The 20016-nt window shown below is 44.6% G+C and overlaps 1 protein-coding gene across 2 annotated transcripts in view; it reads left to right on the top strand.

Moving 5' to 3' along the window:
- Positions 1–20016, top strand: part of ELP4 (elongator acetyltransferase complex subunit 4) — a 1390950-nt gene that overhangs the window by 744129 nt on the left and 626805 nt on the right. The gene's annotated exons all lie outside the window — the stretch shown is intronic.

A 20016-nucleotide genomic window follows, 5' to 3' on the forward strand; every position in this document is an offset into this window, starting at 1 on the left:
AGCAATTAATTCTAGTTACTGTAAGGAGAATTGTGTTGGAAGAAAAGAAAAAAGCTGAGAACAACCCTGCTCATTTGTTGTGTATAACAGGTGCGTTGGTGTGTGTTATCAATTCGCAATAAATACCCCAGGAGTATCAAGACTTCGATGACTTTTTCAATTAAGAAGAGGCTGAACAATTACCTCCTCATCGAGTGCATAACTGTAAGATAGATCTGGAACCTGGCGCCAATCTGCCATGCAGTCGAGTTTATGTGCTAACTGAAAAAGAACACCAACACCTAAAGGAATACTTAGATAACCTGTATTTCATACGGCCGTCCCAATCCCCGGTATCTTCGCCTCTGTTTTTCGTGCCGAAGAAAGAAGGTGATTTGAGGCCCTGTATAGATTATCACCCCATAAACAAGATTACAAAAAAAATTGTTACCCGCTTCCTCTCATTTCCGTTTTATTGGATCAGGTCAAAAGTGCACAGATATACACAAAACTGGATCTGAGGGGAGCCTATCATTTAATCAGAATGAAACAAGGCGATGAATGGAACACTGCCTTCAGGACAAGATTTGGGCTATTAGAGTACCAGGTTATGCCATACGGCCTGTGTAACGACCCAGCGGCCTTTCAGCACTTTATTAATGACATTCTTAGAGAATCTATCGATCAATGTGCAATTGTATACATTGATGATATCCTGATATACTCCAGTGACACAAGTAAACACCAAGAGCAAGTGAGAGGAGTTTTGCAGAAACTCAGAAAGAACCGATTGTTTGTAAAACTGGAATAATTTGCTTTTAACGTTTCCAAGGTGGAATTTTTGGGATTTGTCCTTTCTCCAACAGGCATGAACATGGATGAATGTAAAATCCAGGCGGTTGTAGATTGGATGTCTCCCGCCAATGTAAAAGAGGTACAGAGGTTTATTGGTTTTGCAAACTTTTACAAGAGGTTTATTAGTGAGTTTCCACGGAAGATTCTGCCTCAAACCAGATTGCTATGAAAAGGTGTTCATTTTGAATGGACCGAAGAAGCTGAGAAAACCTTTAACTCATTAAAGAAGAGTTTTACTTCTGCCCCGGTGCTTTTACATGCTGATCCATCGGAACCATTTTATGTAGAGACAGAGGCCTCAGACCAAGCAATCGGTTGTGTACTATCCCAAAGACACAAAGATACAGGTCAACTACATCCAGTTGCTTACTGGTCAAGAAAATTAACACCTGCAGAACAGAACTGCACAATCACGGAAAAGGAATTGTGGGCAATTAAGGATGCCTTCAAGGAGTGACGTCATTATCTTATGGGGGCCAGACATCAAGTGACAGTCTTTATTGATCATCTAAATCTAAAATTCTTGAAATCCGCTAAGACCTTGATGCCAAGACTACTCAGGTGGTCACTGTATTTTGCGGAATATGATTTTGTGATTACTTATAGACTTGGGGCCCAAAATGGAAAAGCAGATGCCTCGTCTAGAATCGGAACCGACAATCAAAAACCTCTAGAAGAGAAACAAACCATCATACCCCATTCAAAGATAGTCTGTGCCACTAGGCCTATTACCTTTGATGAACAAGTAGCTCAAGTCATGAGTCCAGGAGATATGCAAAAATGGGTTAAGGAAGAAGTGGGCAGAGAAATTAATTCAGCATCAACTGCCTTATCATAAAGGGGCTTTGTATGTACCAACAAAAGAATTGCAGAACCAAGTGCTGTATGAGTGTTATGACAACCTCTTAGCCGGACATCAGGCAGAGTCTAAGACAGAGGAACTAGTAAAAAGACACTACTGGTGGCCTCGTATGACCACAGATATTGAGAACTATGTAAAAACATGCGAAATCTGCGCTCAGGGAACATCAGAACGGCAGGCTCCAAAAGGGTTGTTGCAACCCATGCCCACCCCTTCTGGTCCATGGCACACAGTCACCATGGATCTAATTGTTGATTTACTTTCCAGTCAAGGTTACAATACGATATGGGTGGTTGTGGATGCGTTAACCAAGATGGCACATTTTTTGGCCTTAAAAGGGGTTCCAACTTATAAGCAGCTAGCAAGTCACTTCAGTACTCATGGAGTCAAAATTCATATAATTCCTAAGATCGTTATTTCAGATCAGGGTTCTCAATTTTTGTCACATTTCTGGAAGGCCTTTTTGAGGGGGTTGGGAATTGAGGCTAGATACTCCACCTGTTACCACACTGAGACTGATGGGCAAACCGAGAGAGTTAACCAAGAATTAGAGCAGTATTTAAAGTTGTTCCTGTTGAAGCAAGATGGAGACTGGCCGGATTATTTGTGAGCTGCTGAGTTTGCACACAATAATGCTAGAAATGCCTCTACAGGTTATTCTCCGTTTTATTTAAACTATGGTAAATACCCAAATTCTACAGTAAAATATACAGAAATTTCAGTACCAGCAGTTAAAGATTTGGTAACTCATTTAAAAAAGTTTCAAAAACCGCTTCAAAAAACTTAGAACAGGCTTAAAAGAAGTATAAAACCTATGCAGATAAAAATAGAAGAGAAGGCCCCTGCTTAAAAGAAGGAGAAAAGGTGTGGTTAAGTACAAAAAACCTGAGGTTGAAAGGAAATAGAAAGTTCCTACCTAGGTTTATAGGACCCTACCCGATTGAGGAAAAGATAAATCAAGTGACCTATCGTCTGAAACTGCCTGTAAAAATGCAAATTCATCCAGTTTTCCACGGCTCTTTATTGAAAAAGGCATCACCAGAATTATGAAAAAACTCACCGCCAAAACCCATTCAATTGGAGTCTGGAGTAGAATTTGAAGTAAAAGAGATTTTAGACTCCAAAAGAATAAACGGAAAATTGTATTTTTTAGTGGACTGGAAAGGCCACGGTCCAGAAGAACAATCATGGGAGTGTGTTTCGGATGTTCATGCTCCCAGGTTAGTAAATCTTTTCATGAAAGATTCCTGATGAAGCCAAGGGTGGAAGGACCTCCTTTGTTGGGGTGTACTGTCAGACCTCTCAAACCTCTGACTAAACAAGTCCATACAGTATTTGCCCTGAGAACCAAGAACTGCCTGGTTTACAAAAGGTATCAAGCTCGGAACCGTTGCTGGAACTTCCTGGTTCACAAGCGTAATTCTGAGATGGCCGCTGACTCGTGAGGTGAGGTAGCAGCCTACTTGTGCATTTCTCCACAGGTGCATGCATCTAGGTGAAGCGTGCACTCAATCTCTAATGCGCACTTCACCAGAGTTCGTTATCGAGACAGACCGTTGAATTAGAGCTCTGTGTTCCATACCTGTTTCCTTGTCCCTTTTCATTGTTTTTTCCCGTTCTTCCATGTCCGCACTTCCTCATCGGACTCCCTCCTCTTCCCCTCCTTGACCTCCGGAGCTTTTTGTGCATTATTCAGAAAAGGGGCGTTTTTTCAACTTTTGCTCCTCCTATATCGCCGCATTTCTCCAGTCAGGAACGCTGAACTGCATCACCAGCAACTGAGAGAAATAAGGAAAGAAGAAAAACAGATAAGTGACAACCTACGCGTGTATCTAATGGCTAGAGTATGTATGCTTAATAAGAAGAAATATTGAGAAACATTGTATATGTACTTAATAAGAAGAAATTACAGAGACATTAAGAAGTTAAAATACAATACTTACCCAGTTAAGTTTTCTACGATATCTGAAGATGCACTAGTTTCTGGAATTTTAGGTAAGAAGTAGTTAGAACACGCATTAGGCACACTAGGTAGAATAGGAGTAATATTAAATCTCTTTCTTTTGGTGTATTAGGACTTCTCAGAGTTTCGGTCTAAAATCGGACGAGGCAAGAGAATCTAAGAGAACAGTTCCAGAGCAGTCTCTTCTATTGTTTGTTACTTTATCCACTTCCCCTTTCCCCCTTAGGGGTCCTTGAGGGTCAAGTTTCTATAACGGACTCTGAGGTATCCTTGAGGCGGAGTTGGGAATTTAGCAGCTACCTGTTCCTGTGCAAGTCGTGGTAAGAGTTCACTTATAGTCTTTGACACTCAACCATGTAAAGAAATATTAGTAACAAGCAAATGGTGAAATGTAGCTTCTTCAGTATTACTCCAAGTGTTAAGACATATATATACTAATAAAAGCAGAATGTCATTATAAGTATATTAATCTCCCAGGAAATGGTCACAGTTTAGCCGCTAAGCCATGTTCAACAGTGCGGAGGCGCATGATCCAAGTAGCCTCTGTACGCCTCAGTTTAAGCTCTGTGTTGCCCCCTCGCACACTTCGTTGTATTACGTTGATTCCAAAGAAGGAGAAGCATTTGTGTATTCCTTGAGATGGATAGATCACTGCATGTAGTGCCACTGAATATCTGGCACCCTTTTTATTTAATGCTCTAACATACTCCCTGATTCTGTCCTTCAGGGGTCAGATGGTGCATCCAACGTTCTGCCTTTTCATGTACATTCAATGATGTACACCGCAAATCTGGTATTGCAGTTGATGTTCTGTCTGATGTCATATTTTTTTGTCAAAGGTGGTGAAATCACAGGTTCCATGTTTGGCCCATCTGCATACCCCACAGCAACCACATTTATAAAAACCTATAGTGCATTGGGTAAGCCATGTTGAGTCGTTGGCAGTACGTGGGACAGTAGGACTAAGTCTGTTTCTGAGTGTCCTACCTCTCCTAAAAGTGATCTGTGGATAAGTGGTGATATGGTTGTTGAGACCTCTATCGGCCTGTAGGACCCCCCAAAGCTTAGTAAGTCTCTATCTGCAGATATGGCTCAAACCGTTAAAATCCGTGATAAGTCTCACTGGTTGGTTATGTTGTTGCATGGGAGTCTTGACACGTAGTGTATCTACTCTTCGTATATGGCCATTTCTGTTCTCCGCTTTCTTGATAGTTTGTGGTGTGTACCCTCTTTTAATAAATCTGTGTTTCATGTCTATGAAGCATTTTTGACAGTCTGTCTCCTCACTGCAGTTCCTTTTTGACCTCATAAATTCTCCATAGGGTATTGCTTGAATCTGGTGTACAGGATGAGAGCTGTTCGCATGTAGAATTGCTTTACATGATGTCTCTTTGCGAAATAGTCTACTTTGCAATTTATCTTCCTTGATGTAGAGTTCTACATCCAAGAATGAAATTTGGGATGAGCTAGATTCTATGGTAAATTTTATATCAAGGATATTGTTATTCAAATGGGTGTAGAATTCTTCCAATTTCTCCTGTGTGCCTGACTAGAGTAAAAGTCAATTGTCTGTGTAGCTACCCCAAAAGATAATGGAGTCAATCCAAGGTGCTCCCCTTTCGCCTCAGATCCATTTTGCATTTCGAGAGTGCCCATAAACAAATTTGCAAAGGATGGTGAGAACTTGGATCCCATAGCAACTCCCCTGATTTGTTTATAGCAACTTTTGTCAAACATAAAGAAATTATTTTCTAGGATAAGGTCCATCATGGAGATGAGCATAGTGGTGTGTTACCATTGTGTCGCTGACCTATTGTGTAAGAGGTGAGTCACTGCGTGTAGTCCAAGATCTGCTAGAGTGCAGGGACACTACATCTAAGGTGACTAGGATCATCCCTGGCTGTCATTGTAAGTCTGATAGAATGATAAGGATATGTTTCGTACCTTGGTTGAAGGACGTTAAGTTTCGTACCATGGTCCAAGGAAGAGATCGACATATTCCGCTATCTTCTCTGTCGGGCCCCCTGTCCCTGAAACAAAACGTCTACCAGGAGGGAAAGGGAGGTGTTTGTATATCTTGGGTAAGGTGTACAACCAAGGGAAGGTAGGTTTGAATACCTTTATGTAACTATGTTCGTCCTCGTCTATTTGACCTGCAGTGTGCCACTCAGCCAAGAGCTTATTAATTTTAAGGGCTAATTGCCCTGTCGGTTGTGTGCAAGTAATTCATAGCAGGCAGTGTCTTGTAGTTGGGTCACAATTTCCTGGTTATAGTCATCACGGTTCATAACTACGACATTGCCCCCTTATTAGAATATCATTATCCGTGCTTTGTATCTTGAGGGCTAGGCGCTCACCTCTGGCAAGATTGTCTTTTCATTTGTATCTTGTTTTAGTTCTCCTGTTTTCATGTTTGTCAATGTCTCCCAGTACCAGTTTGTAAAAGGTATCTATGGAGTTGCCACCAGGAAGAGTAGGTGTCCATTTTGATTTGGTTTTGAGGCCACTGGCTATAGTGTAATCGGTGTCTATGTTCAACACCTCTGTAAGTAGTTCCATATTGTATGGTGGTTGTACAAGATCTTTAAGTGATAGAAGCAATTGTGTGGCTTGCACATCGTGTATGATTAGTACATTGGACACACAGTCACTGAGAATGTTCTTAGTGTTTTTATTTATTATGGGGTTACAAGTAAAATGTATCTTTAGTTTGACACCCCTGATGAATTTGAAAAGGTACATTTTAAGTCTGCAAATGTCCCCTGGTTCGTATGGGTTGAAGCTCAAACCTTTGCTTAGAAAATAAATCATGTCTGGTGTAAGGGATTTGGAGGATACATTAACTATCTGTACTTCCCTTTCCTGTACTTCTATTTGTTGCTCACATCTCCTGATCACAACTTCTTTTTGTACTCCTCTTTGTTATGATCTCTTGCCTTTTGTATCTTGCCCTCCCCGTGTGGGTTGTTTTCTGTTTCCTTTCCTTATTCTTTGTTCCTTCCTTAAAAAAGAAGGTGTCGTTTGTTCAGCACCTGCTGAGTTTTCAGCCTCACTTTCACTGGTGAGGGGGGGCGCTCAAGGAGATGGAGCTAGAGGGAATGGATATAGTCCCCTGTCTAGTAGACGTGTCCCCTTGTGGACCACTATAAACCAATTGATCATTTTTCCTAGCATACGTAAAAACTCTGCCTTCCTTGTAGTCTATCTAATCTCTTTTTATTTGCCTTTCTTTCCTATGATTGATTTCATTCTGCTATTTAAGGAGGATGTTATTAAGAATGATGTAATTATTTTCTGTTGCCTCCTGGATGTTAAGGTCCTTGATTTCCCTTTCCACAGTGAAGATTTCAATCTGAAGACTAGTTAATTTGCATTCTGCACTCTCAACCAGTATAGTCATAAGTGTGTTGGAATTGGCCGTTAGGGCCTCTTCTCATTTCTCTAGAAGGTCCTCATCCAGATCGTCATATGTAGGGATTTTTGGCCCCTTTTACTAACATATAACTTTGAACGGGGGATGTGATGTTCACAGGACTTAAATTGAGTACTTTACCAGTCAAGATTTTTTATATGTACTATACACTGTTCTCACAATTTCACTTGCATTTCTTGCTGTCACATACGGTAATTTGTTATTGGACATTTAGGGTTTCCACTTTTAAGGTGTTATGCCACTAGTGCAACATATGGAGTATTTTCTCCCCAATATGTTTTGACAAACGCTACATTGTGTTCACATTACCCTTTGTATCTTTCCCAGCCCTGAGGAAGTTGCGGGATTATTTTCATTGGTGTTGAAAAACGTGTTGGCTGGTTTCTCTTGCACACTTTATGAAAGAATAAAGACAAAGAACTAATTTACCTGAGACTATCATTGACATTTCTTTTGAATCTACTTGAACTGAATAATACCTTTTTACTGTACAACTATTTTACGTGTGCCCAGGACTTTGATGTACAGTACAATGATAATAACTTTCAATCTTACGACAGAGGAAAAAAAGAACTAACATTATGCACTATTCCAATATCTAGTGCCTCTAGCACTAGAGCCCTCAGTAGAAACCAGCCCTGCAATCATATATCATATTTATATGCGGGCAGTGCCGAGGACTGTTTACATATAGCGCCAAGGTAAATGATGAGATGTTGTTTTAGAGGCCTGTAGCTTTCAGTCTCAAAGTGTCTGCCATGCCCCTACCCATCACATACGCCTGTCCAAACAGTACTTAGTGTCTCCAGTGAAACCACCCATAACGTGAATTCCCTAATGCTCTTTATGACGCTGCATGGTAGGATCTAGGGATGTACAACCTATATCTTGTGTGCCTCAACAGTGTCAGAGGTTTGCGTCATCAGGTATACCTGCAGGGGATCCCAGATATCACAGGGTCTGGAACTGCAGGGGAGTAACTCAGTGAATGTGGTTACTTGGTCCTTACCGTAGGTGAGGTCTTGTGGCCACTCTGTACATTTCAGTGCCCAACTTCTACCCCACTTACATGCAACTCTGCGCTTGGCCAAGAGGAGGCTAAATGCCACATAGTTCCTAAATCCTGCCTCAGTGGCCTCTGCATGTTCCAGTAGCACGAGTAGTGGTGTTAGATGTATAGCGTGACCAAGTAGAAGTGCGAGTGTTCCTTCTGTTTCTCTCTAGTATGCCTATATCGGCCCACAAGACAAATGCGAATGGAGAAAATCTGCCCCATCAGGGCCACCAGTTCCGCATGTGTCATCTGCGTGTAAACAATACCAGTATAGTCTAGCACGATTGAAGAACTTTAAGGGAATAATGCAGAACCTGCTACTGGATATCTGCCCTGTTTGCTGACAACAGTATACCCACTGTTTATCAGTAGGAGGATTCCCAAAATCCATGTCCCAACCCGCCTCTACTTTTCCCGCCAATTCAGGTGCTTCAAGTTGCGCCGTGTGCTATAGAGACAAGGCTAAATGTCTAGGACTCGTAGTGTTCATCAAAGCATGCAGTGTATAAAGTGTGGGCAGCTCTCAGGAGACGTCAGCAGTGGCCGCCTCGATGTTATTTCGTAGCCTGATGTGATGAGACATCTAGCGGTGTGGGTACTTCACCAGCAAAAATAGCCTCATGGTCGAAGAATAGTCCATTTGCATATAGATCCCCCCATTTATTTATTTCGGTCTTCAGGAGAATGGCCCTACTGCCCGCCTCATGAGTCAGTCAGTCAATTTTCTTTATTCGATTATTGAAAATCATAAAAGAACGAGCAGTGTTACATATCACAATTTCATTGAAGCACAAAACATTTTCACAAATTTAAAACGTATAGTCATTATTATGTAAACAATTAATCTACAATACGACGTACATAAATATCTAAAACAAGCTAAGAAGAAGGACTTATTAAAACACAACTCATTTAAATAAATGGAAAAAAGAGAAAGATCAATTTTCAGAGATAAAGTGCCTGTGCCTTATGCGATGCTTGTTTAAACGTGCACCTGCAACTAGAAAACTAGCAACTGAGAAAGCTACTTTAACATTAGGGAGAAGTTGCAAATACAACAGGGCTGGTTTAATCTGTATAAAGCCCTGGTTACGTAAAATAGGGAGCAGATAACTTTTCCTGATCTCAGTGTAGTGTCCGCAGAACATAATAAAGTGCATCGTGTCCTGTGTTGAGAAGTGGTCACAGTCGCATGGTTCGGCATCATCAGGTCTAGACCAAATTCTGAAGTTACCCAGTACGAAATGAATTAAATCAAAACGAAATCTCGTTAAGAGAAAACGATGATAGGAATTTGTAATAAAAAGGAGATAAGGTTCCATTCCTGGAGCTGAGGAGAGCATGCAATGTTTCCTGATCATAGGTTTTTTTTAGCTCTACTTCTTCTCTCTCCATGGCGTATAAGTTTGTCACGGTGTTTTTGACTGATTTTAAATCATCATAAGTTATCCCCTCTGGAGAAGAGAAGAGCTCCGGGCGGCCTGCCAAAATAAGCTGAGTTTTAACGTATCTTAACCAAGGAATGTAGAGGGCTCTATCCAGGGCTAAACAATCTTTTAAGATGGTGTGATTTAGAGTGAGCTCCTGGTTGAGCCATGTTTTTATCCAACCAATCACTGGGGCTAGTTTTAGAATATCAGAGATATAGCCCAGATCTAACTCTGTATGTAATGCAAAGGTCGAAGTTGATTGGGGAACAGAGAGCAAAGATCTCAAAAATTTATTTTCTACATTCTGTATTTTGGCTAAGCGAGTATATCCCCAGATTACAGAGCCATACTGTGCGACTGACAAGCATTTAGATTTATAGACTTTGATGATACTTTCCATGGGACGGGCGCCCAGTTTCTTGGCAAACCCTAGCAGCCCTGCGGCCGCTCTAGCGACAGCGCTGCTTTTGGCCAAAAGCTGGGGGCCCCAAGTGCCCCTGTCGTCAAAAGTCACTCCTAAATATGGAAAGGAGGGGACTCTCTTGACCTCCTTTCCTGCACAGAAAAATGTTAGCGACTTTCTTTTCCTGCCTGCGGATCCAGCGATCATTACATGTGATTTATCTGTATTAATTTTCATGTCCAATGATGACATAAAAGCCCCAAAAGATGCAAGGAGTTTATTTAGCGCAACTCCGGAGCGTGCCAGAAGAACAGCATCATCCGCGTACAGGAGTACAGGAATCTTTGTCTCGCCTGCACGCGGAATGTCGCTGTGGGATGTTATCATTACTGCCTCTAGATCGTTGATATATAAGGTGAAGAGGAGGGGGGCAAGTATACACCCTTGCCTAACCCCCCTCTCTGACTTAAAGTGACAAGTGCATCTTCCTTCCCTAGTTACTCTGACTGAGGTCATAAGATCCTTGTGTAACTCAGCCAGGTATTCAACCAAAGGGGGGTCAAGACCCATGGTCAGGAGGATCCTCCACAGCTTTGCCCTGTTGACCAGGTCAAAAGCTGATGACCGGTCCATGAAGGCCATGTATAATGACCCCTCCTTGGCGATCACGTATTTGTTTAAAATTAATTCTAAGTTAAGGCACTGATCTAAAGTTCCTCTTTTGGCTCTAAAGCCATATTGTGCATTGGATAAAATGCCCTTACTTTCTAAAATAAGGGTTAGTCTTGATAAAAGGACTCTCCCTAAAATTTTTACGCTCGAGTCAATAAGGGAAATTGGCCTATAACAAGCCGGGTCTGTCCTCTGTCCCTTCTTAAAAATTGGCACTATGGTCGAGTTTGCCCAACTAGAAGGGAAGATAAATTCCCTCGTAGCATTAAAAATATTAGTGAAGATCTTCGAGCTAAAAAAAGGGGCAGCCTTAAAAAAGTCTGCCGGGACCCCATCTGGTCCTGGTGCCTTTTTGCAGAGTGTATCATTGATGGCTTTTTCCACCTCTTCCTGAGTAAAAGGAGAGATGGAATTTGACGATTGGGAGAGAAGAAATGCACATTCTGTGATCGTATTAGTGTGACGGTAAATATTACTAAAATGTGTCACCCAATGTTCATCTGGGATAATACAGTCCGCTCTTTGATGGTCTAGTCCTACAAAATACGGATGATTTATAACTGCCCAAAATTTAGCACTGTCTTTCTGTGTCTCAGGCAGTAACAGATTATTCCAGGCTTCATCTTTTATCTCGGATTTCCTCTTTCTAATAGCTAAGTTATATTGTTTTCTTAGAGATGCTACCAAAACTCTGTTTCTAGGTTTGTTCTTTAAGGCTTTAAGTAAAGTTGAATGAGCCTTGGAACAATTTGTGTCAAACCATTTGGGGCCCATTGTCTTATTTGACTTTGCCTTCACAGTCAGATCTATATTAACTTGTTGACAAATAACGCTGAAGGCCTCAACCATAGTAGAGCTAGAGTTTTTGTTGTCTAAACAAATGGCAACTTCTCCTTTGACCTTGGCCAATGTATCTTGTAAGAAGGTTATAGGGGTAACTTTGTCCCATTTAAGCCTTCGATTTTGATCTCTCAGCACAAGGTCTGTTGCACAGAAATTGTCAGACGTCCTATTTCCCAAGACTCCCTGGGCTAAAACCTCTAAAATCACAGGATTGTGATCGCTAAAAACAGAAGTTAATACTTTATAGACAAATACATCAGATAAAACTCTAAAAGATACGAAGATATAATCAATAATTGTGCCTCGGTCCTTGCCCTCCTATGTCGGCAACCTCAAATCATTTGAAAAGGTACAAAATTCATGAAGGTTAAAGGTGGCCAAAAACAGTTCCAGAGCCTCACCACTAAGTGTATGTTCAAAGTGCGGCGTGGAAGAGTATAAAAAAGATTCCTCTGTTTCTCTTTGACAACCCGCCTGGCAAGGGTGAATGTTAAAATCTCCCATGGGGATCACTTCATACCCATGGGAACTGTTCACTGTATAAGTGGATAAGAGATCCTCTAGGGATACCAAATGCTCGGTAGGGAATTGACTGGCTGGGGAGTTATAAAAATTTATAAGTAAAATAGGATGGGAGTTTGATGAGGTCAATTCAACCATTAAACAGTTTTTAGTATTAGACTTAATGTGCCTTGGTTTTCCTTTAACATCAAGTGAAATATATACAGCTAACCCACCCCTTGCTCTTCCTGCTTTACTGGGGTCTGCAGGTACGTAAAAATGGGAATAGCCATCTAAAGCCAAACAATCTGATGTTTCCCAAGTTTCCTGGAAAGCAAGAATGTCATAATTTCTAATTAAGTCCAGCCAATTCTTATCTTTAAGTTTAGCTCTAAGCCCGGCGATGTTCCAGCTCATAATTCTTCGAACCCCAACACTTACTGAAGAATGAGCTAACGGGCCAGGAGCGGGCTGTGAACCCTCTAGGTTGTTATCTCCGGCTGGCAAAAGTCAGTCGTTTTGGTCCATAAATGAAAGTGGCGCAAAGCGGTTAAAAAGTTCAAGTGGCTGTGTAACAGGGTTAAACATTGGAGGATGATGACGGTGAACTGAAGCGTTGTTCCTTAAATCTTGGCCCCATCTGAAGCGAGAGTCCCAGTTGGTATCCCACCTTGGGGCGGGAGTCCTTGGGAATGATACGTTCTGCTGTTCTCCGTAAAAAAAATTCAAAGTAAGGGGAACCACAGTGCCTCTTCTTCGTTGGGGAGGAAAAATATTTGCAAGAATATTGGAAAGAACGTCTGGGTTTGAAAAGCTCACCGCCACACAGTCCCCTTTTAATTTTTTTGGCCGGTTTCCCAACCAAGGAACCCTGGTTGCAGATTTAATCACACTAGCAAGGTGATGTTTCCCCCCTGGTGCTAGTCGCATATTACTAGTTAACCAATGTAGGGCTTTGCTGCAAAGTGAGTTTGAACTTTCAGCTATGCCCCCTTCTAATGGGGGAACGTTTGCGAGGACCAGGACCACGGGTGTGGCCTCAACAATGAATTGCAAGGGATCCGTAGAATTAGTTTGAGCTTGTACTTGTATTTGTGCAGGGGTAATGTTAGCCGAGGGAGTTGGATCTGATGTGGAGCATGCTGGTATGGAGCCCTCATTTATAGCTGATTGGGTTAGTTGCATTGAATTCGCCCCAAGCAGTTCTATACCATCTCCAACGCCCATGTCACTTCCTGCTTCAGCTCCTCTAGGGTTATTATCCGGGTGGATAATTAACGTAGTAATTTTTTCAATACCACTTGCAACTGTGTTTTGGAGTGCACCCAACTTCTTGACCTCTGCTTGCAGTTTATCGATCTTGGATATGAGAGGTTTAACAATGACATTGATTTTCATCTCAATAAGATCAGCGATTTTATCAAGTAGGGCTTCCTCAGAGGAACAAATAGGAGGATCCTCGACAAGAGTCGCCTGTTTATGTTTGGGGGTGGTTGCCCTCTTCCGCTTAGTCCCTGAGCGTAAACCCCCCCGCTTGGAGGGATTCTTTGTACATTGGCGTTTTGGTCTGCCAGCATGTCCTATAAGAGATTGATCAAGGACGGAGACCTGTGACTGTGTGTCTTGCTCAAGGTCGTGTTCAATGTCAATGTCTGTATTAACTTCAATGGGCAAGCCTTCAAAAGCCGGAGTTACGTTCTCCGGAGTTCCAGGTATAACTTGGGATGTAATATCAGCAATAGAGTCTATATTGTGAACATCCTGCGTTATTATTCCATCAGACAGAATAGAAACAGATATAGGTGGTGATGGGCAAAGCAAATCAGGCGATAGGCTCAACCCCAAAGACTCCCTCCTTTGCATGTTGATTTTCTGAATAGTCTGAACCAGGTAATTATTTATCTTGTTTTGTTGTACTGCAACAGGTTTTTTAGACATTGCTCAGACTGTTAAATATATTTAAAAGACACACACAAGACTTACTTGAAGGTAAATCACTAAGGAGACACCTGCAGCGTTACTGGCCCTGCCCCTGCCTTTTCCTGCCGATGAGGGCCGTAGAGGGCCCGCCCTTTGCCCGGGCTTCGCCCCGGGCGTCCCGCGACGCGGGGATGCTGCCGGCTTTATCCGGTCCTTTGGCGCTCTCTGGCGCGTTTTGCGTCGCTCAGAACGCGCCGCCGCGAGGCCTGCCGGAAGTTGTGGTCCCCCGGAGCGGCGGCGCGGAGTCTGGTGTCCCTGTGACTCTTGGCGGTGTCGGCGTGGTCAGAGTAAGTGTTCTTTGCCCCCTTTGTGACTCTCGGCGGTGGCGGCGCTTCCAGCTGTCTGCAGTCTCTCCCCCGCTCTGCCGGGGTGCTGCCGGCTTTATCCGGTCCTTTGGCGCTCTCTGGTGCATTTCGCGTCGCTCAGAACGCGCCGCCGCGAGGCCTGCCGGGAGTTGTGGTCCCCCGGAGCGGCGGCGCGGAGTCTGGTGTCCCTGTGACTCTTGGCGGTGTCGGCGTGGTCAGAGTAAGTGTTCTTTGCCCCCTTTGTGACTCTCGGCGGTGGCGGCGCTTCCAGCTGTCTGCAGTCTCTCCCCCGCTCTGCTGCCGGCTTTATCCGGTCCTTTGGCGCTCTCTGGCGCGTTTCGCGTCGCTCAGAACGCGCCGCCGCGAGGCCTGCCGGGAGTTGTGGTCCCCCGGAGCGGCGGCGCGGAGTCTGGTGTCCCTGTGACTCTTGGCGGTGTCGGCGTGGTCAGAGTAAGTGTTCTTTGCCCCCTTTGTGACTCTTGGCGGTGGCGGCGCTTCCAGCTGTCTGCAGTCTCTCCCCCGCTCTGCCGGGGTGCTGCCGGCTTTATCCGGTCCTTTGGCGCTCTCTGGCGCGTTTCGCGTCGCTCCGAACGCACCGCCGCGAGGCCTGCTGGGAGTTGTGGTCCCCCGGAGCGGCGGCGCGGAGTCTGGTGTCCCTGTGACTCTTGACGATGTAGGCGTGGTCAGAGTAAGTGTTCTTTGCCCCCTTTGTGACTCTCGGCGGTGGCGGCGCTTCCAGCTGTCTGCAGTGACAGGAAAACTCTATTATCCTTATTCAAAAGAGACACTGTTGCTCTTGTTCTCACGCCAGTCCTCTGTCGACTCATGAGTCACCGGAAATGTAAAGTGATAGGGCAAAGGGATCAGCGGAGAATAAAGTGTAGGTTTAGCAAGCCATTTAGCCTTTCTATCCCATGCTTCCATTGCACATGCAACCGTAGAATCCCCTGTCACTGCAGAGTCTCCCTTTGTACCCAAATATGCAGAGGGTGGGATTGGGGCCATATAACCTTACTCAAAGCTAGGTCGGCCATGAAAGGAGTGAGCTTGTGCTAGTGAATAGTGTAATGCGCCTGAGCACATAAAAAATAGAGCTTCATGTCAGGCACCTCAAAACAAACCTCTGCTAGTGAAGGGTTGTGTGAGCCTATTTCATTTGAGTCGTGGTTGCATACCTGCCCAGGCGAGCCTTATAAGCTGCGTCTGCAGTACCTTGAAAAAGTGCCGCCCTGCGAGTACAGAATATTAAGAAACAGATAGAGTAGTTTCTGCAATATGACCATTTTCATGCAGGATACACGTCCCATCAAGGAAATGGGTAATTACATTCATCTTGTGATTTTGTCTGATTGTGTCTAATGCCGTGCCATGTACGCATCTGCTCACCTATGTCTCTAGAGAGCAATACCCCTAAATACCTTATTCACTCCATTGCAGAGGATAGTCAGGCTGAAAAGTGAGCAGTGGCAGGGGTGCGAGGGAACGGGTGGGATTTTTCCCAATTTATTTGGATACCTAATATTCTGCTGAAGTTCACACATTTTCGAGGTATACAGATTGTTTCTAGGGTCCTGAAATATAGCGTGATGTCATCAGTGTACAATGATACTAAGATATGCTTGGTGAGATATCTGATGGTTCAACATAGCCACCAGCGGTTCCATCGGCAATGCGAAAATCAGTGACGATAGTGGACATCCCTGCCTAGTGCCTCGCTCACTGCGTAATGAGGCAGAGCAGGTGCCATTTATTTGTATTTTAGTTGTTGGTTGGGAACACTGAAACGCAACCCATGCTAGAAAGTGGGGGAGCCCATACGGCGCAACATCATCATTAGGTAATCCCATACTATCGAATCAACCGCTTTAGTGGCATCCAAAAAAACAGCAGCGGCGGCCAGATCTGGGTCCATATACTGGAGAAGAGCAAACAGCGTGTGCAGATTATGGGAGGTAGCCCACCCAGGGATAAAACCTGACGGATCAGGTCACACCAGAAAGGTCATCAGGAGTGTTAGAAATGGGGTTCTCCAGTTGGCAGTGGCTTGCACATGGGGCCCCCCTACTATGGAGGTCTTGAAGATGTAATTACTATGGTCGTTTCGGCGTAACGCCTTCATCAGGAAGCCGCCACATTAATACCTTTACATAACCATTGGAGTTATACACTGAGGCCCGATGCACAGAGGAGCCAACAGCAGATGCAACCTGGAGTTGAATAAGGGTGTGGCAACCGTGAGGAATGATGACAAAGGATGTGGAAAAGCGCACCAATTGTGCTAATATGCCCGCTAGGTTGTATAATGAGGACCCTAAGAGGAGGCGCGCAATAGAGAGAGCGGTTCTAATGCTCTATGTGGGTGATAGACTTCTTGGTCACTAATGATATACGAAACAAAGTGTGCCACAGAAATGCAATTTTGAAGTCAAGAAGCTTCTGATAAAGAAATCTAACCTCAATATATAGTTTGTAGCTAGCAATAGTCCTTTATGGGTGCGGCAAACAGGGGTCTATCTGCAACAGGACTGGCACGATAGAGGGTCCAGGGATATCGCCACAGTCGCCCAGTGTCTTGTGATAAGGGTTGAATGAATGAATGAATGAATGAAGTTAGATTTGTATTGCACCGACTTTGCCCAGAGGCATCAAGGCGCATGGGATGGAATAGCTGAAAACAGTGTAAATCAAGGGGAAGCCTATAAGTAGGCTTCTGTGTAGAGCGATGACTTTAAGGCTTTGCGGAAAGGAGCGAGAGCCACAAGACCCTTGAGTTCGTTAGGCAGTAGGTTCCAGAGCTTAGGGGCAAGGGCAAAGAAGGCCTTCCCTCCCCATTTGGCCTTCACAGTCCGTGGAACTGACAGAAGGTTCTTGTTGGCAGAGCGCAAGGCCCTGCCAGGGGTATAGAAAGACACAAGAGACCTAATGTCTTCTGCACCGGATCCATGAAGGGCACAGTGGGTGAGACACAGAACCTTAAAGTCTATCCTGGACTGCATCGGGAGCCAGTGGAGATGTTTTCTGATAGCAGAGCCTGATGATCGTCTAGGGGCGTTGACAACAAACCTGGCTGCTGCGTTCTGTACAACTTGTAAATGTTGAACCAGCCTCTTATTTATGCCTAGATAAAGGGCATACAGTAATCTAGGCGTGAGGAAATGAGGGCAACCGAAAGTTGTTTTCTAGAATCCAGGGAGAGGTAGTTTGAAAGTTTTCGAAAAATCCTTAGGACCCCACAGCAGGTGGAAACGGTCCTGTTTACTTGCTTGTCGAGGGAAAGTGAAGTATCAAGTATTACACCCAGATTGTGAGCTGCAGGGGTGGGTGTGGGGCAGGTTCCAAGGGTAGATGGCCACCAGTCAGCCGACCAGATCTCATGTTTACCTCCGAAAACAAGGACCTCTGTCTTTTCCCCATTTAACTTGAGGACATTTTTGGTCATCCAACCAGCTACAGATTCCATGCAGTTCCTGAAATTAGATGTCTCAGTCTCCACAGGTTGAGTGAGGGAGACCATGATCTGAGTGTCGTCAGCGTACGATAGCACTTCCAGTCAGAACGATCTTACTAGCCTGGCAAGTGGGGCCACATATATGTTGAAAAGAGTAGGGCTCAGAGATGAGCCCTGAGGGACCCCACACTGCACAGGCTTAGCAGGGGAGAGGAAGTCACCCAATTTGACCCTCTGCTTGCGCTGGTTAAGGAACGAGGCCAAGAGGCTCAGGGCGGGCCCATCCACCCCCATCTCACTAAGACGGTAGACCAGGATAAAGGGGACAGGGTGTCAAATGCAGCTGTAAGGTCGAGCAGGATCAGAAGGGTAGTCTGACCACTGTCGACCTTAGCGCGGATGTTGTTTAGCACCACTGTGAGAGCTGACTCCGTGCTGTGCGACTTCCGGAAGCCATGCTGAGAAGAATCTAGCAGGCAGAATTTGTCCAAGAAGGCGCTTAGATGGGAGTTAAGGTGGGCCTCGAGCATCTTGGCGGGAGCGGGGAGCAAGGATATCGGACGGATGTTTTTTAAGGTGGTAGGATCTAGGGAGGCTTTCTTCAGGAGTGGCTTGACAGGGGCCATTTTCCAAGATGCAGGAAAGACACCCTTGGAAATTGCTTGGTTCATTATCTCCAGAAGAGGGGGTAACAGAACCTCTCTACACTCCTTCAGGGTTCTTAAAGGACAAGGATCCAAAGGGGATCCGATTTGAGTTTATCAAGGAGTTGATTGAGGAGGTCCAGGGTAAGAGGAGGAAAATTTGACATGCTGCCGCGAGGCAAGGTCGTCGGGTCCTGAAAGGGAAGAGTGGCTGGGGGAAGGGCGGCCTCAGGATTAAGCTTGCAATCTTCTAGGGCTGTGTAGATATCCATGATTTTAGTGTGAAAAAAGGTGGATATCTGATTACACAGCTCTTGGGTTGCCACAATGGGGTCAGGGAGCTGGGCAAGGGATAGGGCATCAATGATTTTAAATAGCTCTATAGGCGAGCTGAGGGAGGCAGTCAGATTGGTAAAGTATGACATCTTTTCAGCTAGAACTGCAGCTTTATATAGCCTGGAGTCGTCGGAGAATACTCCACCCAGAGTGTGTCCTGCAGAGTGGGTAGGACCTTCCACTTTTTGCGAGAAACCACAGGATGCCAGTGAGTCTAGCAGAGAGGTAGTGTCAGCCGAGCTGGAGTTTTCTAGATGAAATCTGAATCTGAATCCTCCAGTAGGCTGTCCGCGCTAGCACATAAACACACAGTAACACAGTGAAAACACTACAAAATGATGCCACACCAGTTAGAAAAATAACCAATATTTAACTGAATAAAATAAAAACAAGACAACAAAAATCCAACATACACAAGTAAAGATATGACAACTAAAAGGTTCAGAATATTTCAGTCCATAGAAAACGATAGATGCGTCACTTTCATCACAAAGTACCTGAGATGCATCAAAATCAAAGACAAAAGCTGGCACAGAGGAGATGAGGTGCTGGAAAAAACAAAGCGATGCATCGGTTCCTTACTCTCCAGGGAGGTAATTTGTCGGTTCCTTACTGCCAGCGGAGATGGTGTGTCAGTTCTTTACTGTGAGGGGATGTGATGCGTTGGTTTCCAGACACCTGGCCTTGGTTCCTTACTATTAGGCAACGTTGATGAAGACGTTGGCGCACAGGTATGACGTGTCTCAAATCCATACATGCTGGGTCGATGCAGCTGCAAAACAGGCGCTACGCCGATTTTCCAGCTGCGAGCAGGTGATATGTCGATTTCTCCAGCTGCACAGCAGGGTCTGCGTCGTAGTCGGAGCGAGTGCTACGGATGTCGGTAACACATTGCGCAGGCCTCAGGCTGCGGCTATCTTTAAGCTGCATGACAGGCGCTGCGTCGATTCTGCACCTGCACCACGGTGATGCGTTGGTTTTTCAACTGCACGGCGGTGTTGCGTCATGAAAAACAGACTCTGGATGTTGATGAATGGATTTTTTCTAGTCCTTTGTAACAAAGCCACTTCCAAGGGCCCAGAACTGCAATTGACACCACTTGGCAGGGTAGAACTCCCAGCAGAGGACTTCTTAACAAGAGGCAACAATACACAAGTCCTTTGAGAACCTTGGCAAGCAGGACACAGAAAGCAAAGTCCATTCCTTTCACTGCCTAAGACAGAGGCATCAAGCAGCCGGCCAGCCAAACACAGAAACAAGCTGAGTGGCATTGCCCCTCCTCAGCTTCTCCGGCTCATCTTCTTGGCA

Source organism: Lissotriton vulgaris, chromosome 2_1 (genome assembly GCF_964263255.1).
Source record: "Lissotriton vulgaris chromosome 2_1, aLisVul1.2, whole genome shotgun sequence".
Taxonomy (NCBI): domain Eukaryota; kingdom Metazoa; phylum Chordata; class Amphibia; order Caudata; family Salamandridae; genus Lissotriton; species Lissotriton vulgaris.